The following is a 10,535-nucleotide window of genomic DNA, read 5'->3' as shown; positions in this document are numbered from 1 at the left end:
TCTAAATTAAATGATAATTTTATTTTTAAATTTAAAAATGTTATTTTAATTTGAGTCAAAATTATATAACTATCATAATTAGTTATCATAACGACAACTATTATAACATGTACAAGAATATTTTCTCCGTAAAACATGTCATCATCATCTACGTACTATGTTACAAGTTATAACCATATCTTTCGATCATTGCACTTAATACAATAAAAAGAAGAAAGCAACTGTTGCTTGCTGGAGGCTGGGGAGATCCAGGATAAGGAATTTCCTGCAAAAGCTATTTTAAGTTTTATACTATAATACGACTATACAGAGCATGATGCTGGGTAGAGCAGAATTTGAGAATTTCTAGCTCTCCGATCCGTTGGTTAACCACATACAGAGATCAAGCATTATACTTGGCTAGCCAATGATAGATACGTATCGCACTAGTGTTTTGTTGTCCACTCCCCTTGAAGTAACAGATATCCTATCCCCGGATACAAATTAAAGTGTTTTGGACTTTAGCGGCTTCACAGCACAGAATTATCAATAATTGAACAAGCTCTCATTGCCTATTTTTCAGGTACGATATTTCATTCCATTTTTGACACGAATATTGCTTTCTCATTACTATTTTTATCTAACAAATCACTAAAATACGTATTATAATTGGAAAATCTTTATTACCTTGCACATAAATTTGTCTGTAATAAAAGTTATAAATAGAAAAACGTTTGGAGTCAAAGCTAGAGTCATATAACTCATAAATATTCATAATTTTTATTTTGTTTTTGTTTATATTTATTGATATTACTATTAGAATAAATTATAAATGCATAATATCTCTCTATATATAATAGGAGAGCAGTACATGGTTCATTGTTCGACAAGTGTCCAGTCTCTATAATCAACATGTGGCACAGTAAAAGGATAAAGGCATCAAGGTAAATAAAAGTTGTTTAGATGTCAAATTTAAGTTGTGTTTGTGTACATGTAAATTGAATGACAAAACTCTAATATCCACATTTGTTAGCGGCCATTGTATTTCAAAATTTAAAAACCCATTCTCTTCCTTCATCGGATCTCTCTCCATCCGTCTGTCGATATCGAAACTCTGCACTGTCACCGGAGCAAACACAGAAACTTTGCTCGCGATGCAAATAGAGGAACCGTCGGTGGAGACTTTTCATCTGTTTACGAAAATTGAAGCTCGATCCGTTCGCAGTTACTCAGCATGGATGGCTGTCGCTGGCAGTGTTACAGAAGTAATTTATTTTTTAAGAGTTAAAATAGTTACACAAATCGTTGTGTTGATGCAAAATCAATGAAATTGAGACAGTGTTTCTTTAGCACAGTTAATGAACTCAAGAATGGATCTCAAATTCAATTTTAGAGCTTGAATCTTGATCTATTACTTTAATGTATGTAATGTTCAGATATGGTCTCTAAGCGCATCTTGAAGGAGCTCAAAGATTTGCAGAAGGACCCTCCTACATCGTGCAAAATGGGTTAGCTTCCTTAACCACATCCATCTTTTTTATCTTTTGGGTTATTTTGAAAATTATTATTTAGCTTTAACACTGTGGAAAAATTTAAAAAGTTTTCATTTTTCTAATCTGAGATAAGAAATCTTTGATATCCCTGTCATTGTTTCATTGATTCTCAGAGAAATTGGTGCTTACTTTTTCATTTTTACTGTTTTCATCTCTTTAATCACATTATACATGCTTTCAGGAAGAACTATCAGTAAAGTGATTGGAATTTTTGGAGTCCCCACATGCTATCTATCTGAAGGCTAAACTTGAAGAAGCTATCTTGGGACACAACCTGTTTGATGAAAAGATAGAAGAGTCAAAGAAGATCAATGAAGCAATTGAAGGAAATAATAACAAAGAAGTTAAAAAGAAAGGTGCTGATAAGGAGGGTGTGGAACCAGTGAAGGAACAAGAGGAAAAAAAAACAATCGAAGCAGAGTCGAAGAAAAAGTGTTAGAGTGGAGAAGGATGTGTCTCTTTATGGAATACCACTTCTGCTAAGCAAAGGAGATGAAGGCAGGGATATAGTTTTTCTCAAGTTTCTGAGGGCGAGGGAGTTCAAGGTCAGTGATGAAGAGGTCAATTTATACTTTTTTTTTCTTTATAAATAGTAGTTCATAAATAATCTACTTTAAATTAGAAGTTACTAAAAAAATAGAATAAAAAAATTTACTTTAAATATTATAGTATGATATTTGTGCTCTTTCCTACAAATTTGTTAGATCATTGCAAGATAAATAATATGTAAAAATCATGAATTTGGCGGGTAAGAGAGACATGCCAAATGATGATGAGGTGTAGGATATTAAATAAAAAAATTTATAATATCTCTGACGCCGGGACGTCGCTTGAATCACCAATCTTGACGAGGTTAGCAATCCCACTATAGTGAAAATAACCATAAATCCACCTTGGTTGGCTAAGTCAAGGATGCACCTCTTACTCTCAAAGAGCCTAGAGGAAAATAAGCACACATCTTATTTGAATATATAACTCAATCAATTCAACTCTATTTCATAAATAAAAGGTACATGAGTTATTTATACTAGTGGGAGAAGAAAAAGCCTTCATAACTTAGACGATGTGGGCTAATACATAACACAAAGTTCACTATCCTAAATAATATGGGACTTGTATTCCCTTATTACAATTAACTAATATAATTAACCTACTAACTCTACTTGCTCCCGCGTCATTCTCCCTAGGTTGAAAGAACTCTTGCGTGAAAAGACTTGTGACAGCAGATGATCGATCTCATTGATGACACTACAAGAAAAAGTAATATTTGTAACAAAAAAGGGCCGTTGCAGTATGTTCCGTTACAAAAAAATTTTGTAACAAAAAATGGAACTGTTACAATTCAAGGTAATATTTTGTAACAAATTTTTCTGATACAAAAAACCAAAAATCATTACAAAAGTGATAACAAATTTTGATCTTCAAAATACTTTTGGTGACAATATATTTTTTCCTATCATAAAATTCTGTTACAAAATGTAACTTGATTTTGTAACATTTTTTTCTTTAGTTACAAAACATTATTTATTTTGTAATAATTTTTTTAATACAAATTACACGCATAATTTGCCAAATTATATTATTTTTTAATTAATTAATATATTAACTAATTTACTCCACAAGTCAACATTTAAAGGATTAATTAATACAAATAGCTTTTTATCGAAACACAAGCTACTCATGCGCTTTAAATGAGTTACAAACAAAATCTGAAATAGTAAGCATAATATTGCAACACAATAAGAAGTAACACTACTTATATTAGATGCAGCAGAGCCATTCCTCCTAAGCTTTAAAACAATTTTCAAACCTTCAGCATCAACACTTTGTTGATGTAAAGTACCTATAAGATCAAAAGATAGTTATAAAATGAAATTAGCAATTAATATCTAGGACAAGATCAATAACAATATGATGTCAATTAATGCAATTCTAAAAAATTGTCTAGAAAATTTGAGCTTTACTTTCTCTAGTACCTATAGTTTCAAATTATTCGGTTAGCACAAATATGTGAGGAAATCACACAGCAAACATAACTAAACGGTTCAACTCAAATTAAATGAGACCTGCAACATTGAAAACAAGATACTTTGCAGAGTATGGTTCTTCACGTCTTGTCACCTAAAGTTTGAAGCTCCATGAACAATGGCAGAGTTTTGCCAATATCAACAATCTGCTGAAATTCAAAACCCTATTGCATTACCAACCAAAGGCATAAGCACATGCTTATCAAAGCATCAATATCCTCATCATAGAAACTATACACCCATCCTAAATTTTCCATTCAACAAAAAAAATCAATATACTTGGCAAAGGAACAAAAAAATTTACAGCAACAAAAGATTTAGCTAAGTGATTTTTTAAGCAACACAACAACAAATTCAACTATTCAAGTATTAAACTCAACCCAGTGATGTTATCCAGCAACAAATTCAACTCAATGATGTTTAACAGCAACAAAAAAACTTGCTCAGGTTTAGCAATAATTCTAAAATACCAAATACTACAAACAACAACAACAACCACCAGTCCACCATCATAAAATTCTAATTTCAAACCCTAAGATACACCGAAATTGACACTAAAAGTCTGAAAGAACTGGGTCGAAGGGAGCTCACCTGGGAAGCTGACCAACTGAACTAATGGCCGAAACAAGAAGACCACTACCACCACCACCACTCAAGGGAGCAGATGCTAGTTCCGTCTGCTTTTGCAATTCACCACAATGGTATAAAAACAACAACAAATCAACCCTAAAAACTAATAATAAAAAAAAACAAAAGCATAAAAAAACCACTAAACCTACATATATTACAATGTATCAACAAAATTTGAATGATCTGCCAACAAAATTTGGAAGGATGGTGTTTCTGATGGTGTATTTGATGAAGCCATCTAGAACAACAATAATATAAAACAACAATATATTACACTATTGAATAATCAGCCTGAATCAACAAAATTACAATAAACCAAATATAATCAACAACAATAAAGAATCTGTTAGTACACGGCAGAATTGCTTGACTCCAAAACAAGAAAAGTAAGGTTGATAAGTAGAAATTGGTTAGAAATTGATTTGATAAGTTATAGGTATGGTTAGTTCTCATCTCAACGTTTCTTATCATACATTGTAAAACCCTTACAGAATCGACAGATTAATCAGTTCCTCAGTTAATCAAATTATAACCCAATGAAGCAATAAGTCAATAACTGAATAAATAAAAAAAATTAAAAAAATACATGAGAAGAGGGAGACCAAGCACGGCGAAGCAGAGTCTGACAAGGGAAAGGCAGCAGCGGCGGTAATCCACGCTGGACGAGGGCGCGACGACAACGACGAAGACGCGAGATGCTATCACACAGAGGAGGCAACGAGCCAGGAAGGAGATGCATAGGGGCCGATGCGAGAGTCACGAGACAAAGCAGAGTAGCCCAACGACGATGCATCAGTGGTGAAGGAACAATGATCTCCAACGACGAGCTTGGTAGCGACCAGGCGCGACAGAGCTGGCAGCGTCCTCTCCTCCATCGTGTTTCCTGCAACAGCAGCTCACTGGGACAGCGGCTCTACGGTGGTGAGGCGCGACACCGGCACTGTTTTCTTCTTCTCCTTCTCTTCTTCTCTGTTTCGCGTGTCTGTGTGTAAGGGTATGTTGTGTGTGTGTTTCTTATGTTGAAGGAGGGTGAGGCTGCGGCTGTTAGGGTTAGAAATGGGGGAAATTAGGGTTTTGAATTAATTTGGGAATTAGGGTTAGAAGTTAGGATTTTATAAAAGAATAAGGAGGGCAAATAACCCATATAAACCAAGCATTGGGTATATTTACATGATTCCACCAAAGTAAAACATGTTACAAGGTTCCACCAAGAGCAATTTTCTATATAGTTCGAATTAGTGCAATTCGAATTACACATTCATAGTAATTCGAATCACACTAATTCGAATTACACACACACGCACTCAACCACTAATTCGAATCAAGTTGATTCGAATTACACACACACACACACACTAGGACACACTAATTCGAATGGGCTAGGTTCAAACTACCCAAGTTTTCATGCCCATAGTAATTCGAAACAGGCTGTTTCGAATTACTCCCTGTTTTGCCTATATAAGGAGTTCGAACTAACCTCATTCAAACCACTATTCCGAAACCATACCCCACCAAATCCCAGAGAAAACAACCCAAAACGACTCCAATAAAGACTTGAGCAGAATATTTAGCCGATGGGGGGATAATCCGGACAGACTTTATCGTTTGGATGGAGTAGCACATATAGCTGGTGTCATCAACGAAGAGGTTAGTGCAAACTTGTTCTTTTAAAATAGGAGCGAATAAGTAATTTTTTGTATATATTCTTTTATATATTTTTTGTTAGTGGTTTTGATAGTGAATGATGTTAGTGGCATTGTTAGTGAAGGATTTTAGTGGTTTTAATAGTGAATAATGTTAGTGGTTTTGTTAGGGGTTTTGTTAGTGGTTTAGGGGGTGAATGATGTTAGTGGTTTTGTCATTGGTTTTGTTATTGGTTTTGTTAGTGAATGATGTTAGTGGTTTTGTAAGTGGTTTTGTTGGTGGTTTTGTTAGCGATTTTGTTAGTGGTTTTGGTAGTGGTTTTGTTAGTGGTTTTTGTGGTGGTTTTGTTAGTGTGTTAGTGGTTTTATTGGTGGTTTAGTTAGTGGTTTTGTTAGTGAATGATATTTTCTTAGTGAATGATTAAAGTTTTTTTTATTTTCTGGTACATTATCTTTGCAGCCCCAGCGATGCATCTCGAGCATGCGACGGCAGCAGGGTATGCGTCTGGACGAGAGGTACATTCCGTACTTGCAGATGGCCGGCTTATACCATCTTGCGAGGCTGAACGAGAGATGGTTCAGACTGGATGAGCCCCTGGTCAGTGGGTTCGTTGAGCGCTGGCATCCGGAGACGCACATGTTTCATATGTCGTTCGGGGAGTGCACTATTACACTGCAGGACATGGCGTACCAGTTAGGACTGCCGATCGATAGACGTTATGTTAGTGGTTGCCTGACAGATTTCCAGATGTAAATCCAAGGTGGTCGGCCAGCTTGGGTGTGGTTCCAGGAGTTGCTTGGTGTGTTACCTCCTGCGAACCAAATTCAGAAGTTTGCAGTGAACTGCAGCTAGTTCCAGGAGACCTTCAGAGAGCTCCCTGAGGGAGCCGATGAGCCCACAGTTAGGAGGTATGTCCGGGCCTATATCATGATGCTGTTAGGGACTCAGCTATTTGCCGATAAGTCCGGCAACCGCATTCACATTAGGTGGCTCCCATACGTAGCTAAGCTTGAGGACATGAGTGGCTACAGCTGGGGATCAGCTGCTCTCTCGTGGTTATACCGGTGCATGTGCCGAGTGGCGAACAGACATGTTATGAAGTTTGCCGAACCGTTACAGCTACTTCAGTTTTGGATCTTCTGGCGCTTTCCTGGATTTAGATCCGCTGGATATGATACGTTCAACTGACGCCGAGACGTCGCTTGGGTCACCAATCTTGGCAAAGTTAGCAACCCCACTATGGTGAAAATAGCCATATACCCACCTTGGCTGGCTAAGCCAAACATACACCTCTTACTCTCAAAGAGCCTAGAGAAAAATAAGCACACAACTTATTTAAATATATAACTCAATCAATTCAACTCTATTTCATAAATAAAAGGTATATGAGTTATTTATACTAGTGGGAGAAGGAAAAGCCTTCATAACTTGGACGATGTGGGACTAATACATAACATAAAGGTTGCGTTTGTTTCTCAGAACAAGATAGGACAAGACACTGAGAACAGAACACAGGACAAGACACTGATGGACAGAGACACAAAATTTTGTGTTCTTATATTCTGTTTGGTGATAGACTAGAACAAATTATGAAAATCTAATTTATTCTCATTTTTTTCATTCAAAAAATTTGAGATGAAAAATATAATAATAAAAAATTAATTATGAAAAATTAACAAGAATAATAAAAGAAAAAATAAAAAATAAGTTATGTCCCTTGTTAGTGTCTTCGTGTCCTTCCTGTTAAGATGGATACAAAATACACTAATTCAGTATCTCTGGACACATTGTCTATATCCATGTCTCTTCTGTCAAACACGATTTTGTGTCTCAGTGTCTCTGTCTTAGTGTCCTGTCTCTGTAAATAAACGCAGCCAAAATTTACTATCCTAAATAATATGAAACTTGTATTCCTTTATTACAATTAACTAATACAATTAACCTACTAACTCTACTTGCTTCTATATCAATCTTAATTAATTTTATTTATCTCAATTTGATATTCTTTTATGATATGACAATTAATAAAAATCAAGGACAATTTTTGAATCATGTAAATTTACTTTTCAAGTAATCGATTTTTACTCATGACCAACTTGATGTGACAGTCTCACGAGTCATTAACAAATATGGACTTAAAATTATCATTTCTCATGACAATTTAAACAATTCCACTAAAACAAAGAACATAGTTTATCGAAAAGTATTTAAAAATGTCTAATTTCATCTTTGCAATATCTAAGCTACGTCGTCGCTATATTAATATGTTATTCCTCTTCTTATAAATATATATTAATCTTTTTATAAATAAACTATAAATAAATATAATACAATAAAATAAGTTATCTACACGGCCTGCGCACGCGCCTTGCCAGGCTTCATACTAGTTGATATAATAAGCAATGTTCTGAAAACTGGTTCGGACCGGCCGGTCGAACCGGTCGAACCGTGAACCGTTGCTAAAAACAAATCGATTAGATGTTAAAACCGCTGATTTTGAAAACCGTTATTGAACCGTCAAACCGGCCGGGAATCGGTCGGTTGAACCGAACCGTGACCCGGTCGATTTTTGAATTAGTAAGCAAACGCCGTCGTTTGCATACTCCAGTCTCCAGCCTTAACCTAACTCCAGCCTCCAGAAGACTAGAACCCTCGCTCTGCCTATCTCACACTCTGCCTCTCATCGAGCTCCTGGTCCTCCCTCACTTCCGTCCAGCCACCGCCTGCTACCGTCGCCGTCGGAACTTCCAACTTCAAACAGCCACCACCTTCTCCCTCACTTCTACCTCTCCATCGCGCTGCTCCCTTGCGAACGTGGAAGCCTCCATCGCGAAGCAGACATCGCAACCTTCCTACCTCTCCATCGCGCTGCTCCCTTGCGAACGTGGAAGCCTCCATTGCGCAGCCACGGTCCCGCGCCAGCTCTGTTCCACCATAGCCACTGTCCTGTTCGAAAGCCTGTTCGAAGTTGCTCCTTGTCTCGGTCTCTCCCTCTTGCATGCTCTGTTCAAGGCTTCTAGCTTCTAGGTAATTTTTTTTAAACTATAATTGAATAATTTTTTATAATTATTGTTAGTTAAGTTCTGTTCAAGCCCGATCGAAGGTTACTGTGAACTGTGATTTTTTTTTATTTTTCTGTGAACTGAACTGTAAACTTTGTTGAATAATTGTTGAATAATTATTGTTAGTTAAGCTGTGAACTTTGTTGTTGTACTTGTTACTTGTTGCTGGGTTAAAAAGAGTACTTCGAAAAATTGAGGGAAAAAAGCTTTTTCTGCACCAAAACCTCCCCTAAATTCGGTTTTTTATGCTCTGTTCTGAAATTATTGAATGATTATTGAGTGTTTTGTGTTTTAGTTGAATGATTATTTGATTCTTGATTAGCACCGGATGCTCTGCTGTGTTTGTGTACTATTTTTGAATGAAAATTCTGCACTGTGTGATTTTTTTGGGTAATTTAACAGGTTAGAAATAAACTTGTTGTTTAATAATATTTCTTCCATTGTAAATCTCGGTAGTTTCAATAGGAAGCAGATACAAAAAGCAGATCTTTCAAGTCTGTGCGAGTTGCTGTCCATGTCGTGGTAAATCGATTGCAAGTTAATGTTATTTCCTTTAGTTTTAATGTTGGATTTTGAAACTAACCCTAATTTCTTGCTTCTCAGGAATCAAAAATAAAAAATCAAAGAAATAGAAAAGAAGCAGATATTATCAATTAAATTCAATTCTGAGTATTATTGGTTGGACAATTATGAGAACATTGTTATTGTTTGTGAGCTGAAAACTTTAGATTTAATTGATTTTTGTGTTTGTGTATGTACTATTTGGACAATTATATGTGTTTGTGTATGTACTGTTTGTTCTCTCTCCTTTTTTGTTTGGTTTAGTTTGTATCTTTTTCTTCACAGTTTTTCTCCTTTTAGTTTGGTTTAGTTTGTTGGATCAACATGTATTTAGTTTTATACTTTCATTAATAAGTTCTTCATATGTATTTTTATTTTTGGTCAGCAGTTTTGTTATTGCTTTTTTTGTTGATCTATATGATAGGTAGATCATATTTTCAACTAAAATTACTACCAGGGTTATGTCCATTTGAAAGAAGTTACTTACTTCACATCAAGCATGGGTTCAAGCCATTGGTTTAAGACGATCATTCGATAAAGAAAATCAAAACAAAGCAGATCAAAGAAATCAAAGGTACAGCACACTTTCTTTGTGTCAATTTTACCTTCATTAATAACCTCATCCTAGTCCAGGATTTCATTGTATGGGAGTCAAAATGATTATGTAAAACTATGTAGTACCACTATGTAGAGAGATTTGAAGTTCATGTATGTCTTACTACCAAGAAGACTGATACAAATGTAGTACCACTATGTAGTATCACTTTGTTTATTTATATTTTATTTATTATTTTATTATAAAACGGTTTTTACGGTTCAACCACGATTCAACCGGTTGAACCTATGAACCAGTGAACCAGTAGTTAGAGCGATTCGATGATCGATTCGGTTTTCAGAACCTTGAAATTTATTGTTTTGAGTTATAATTCACGAAATAAATTTTTTAAATAGGTTCATGGATTTATTAAATTTTTAAACTGACTATGCTAGAATCTAAAACAAAACTATAAAAGGTAAGCGACCTAATTTTGGGTCATTTATTTACAATATAAACTAAATTCGTCTAAGTCAAAACTCCA

The 10,535-nt window shown here is 35.4% G+C and overlaps 1 long non-coding RNA gene across 2 annotated transcripts; it reads left to right on the top strand.

Annotated features, from left to right (window-relative positions):
• LOC110264890 lies at positions 119-2,200 on the top strand. Of its 2 annotated transcripts, none has more exons than XR_002351214.1 (4): positions 119-562; positions 840-923; positions 1,416-1,487; positions 1,714-2,200. It is a non-coding gene; the product is annotated as an uncharacterized LOC110264890 (long non-coding RNA). The 2 variants fall into 2 exon arrangements; XR_002351215.1 differs by having other exon boundaries at positions 840-1,244.

This window comes from Arachis ipaensis, chromosome B07 (genome assembly GCF_000816755.2).
Source record: "Arachis ipaensis cultivar K30076 chromosome B07, Araip1.1, whole genome shotgun sequence".
NCBI lineage: Eukaryota > Viridiplantae > Streptophyta > Magnoliopsida > Fabales > Fabaceae > Arachis > Arachis ipaensis.
The sequence above is the reverse complement of the archived record's forward strand: the minus strand, read 5'-3'. Positions and strand labels throughout refer to the sequence as shown.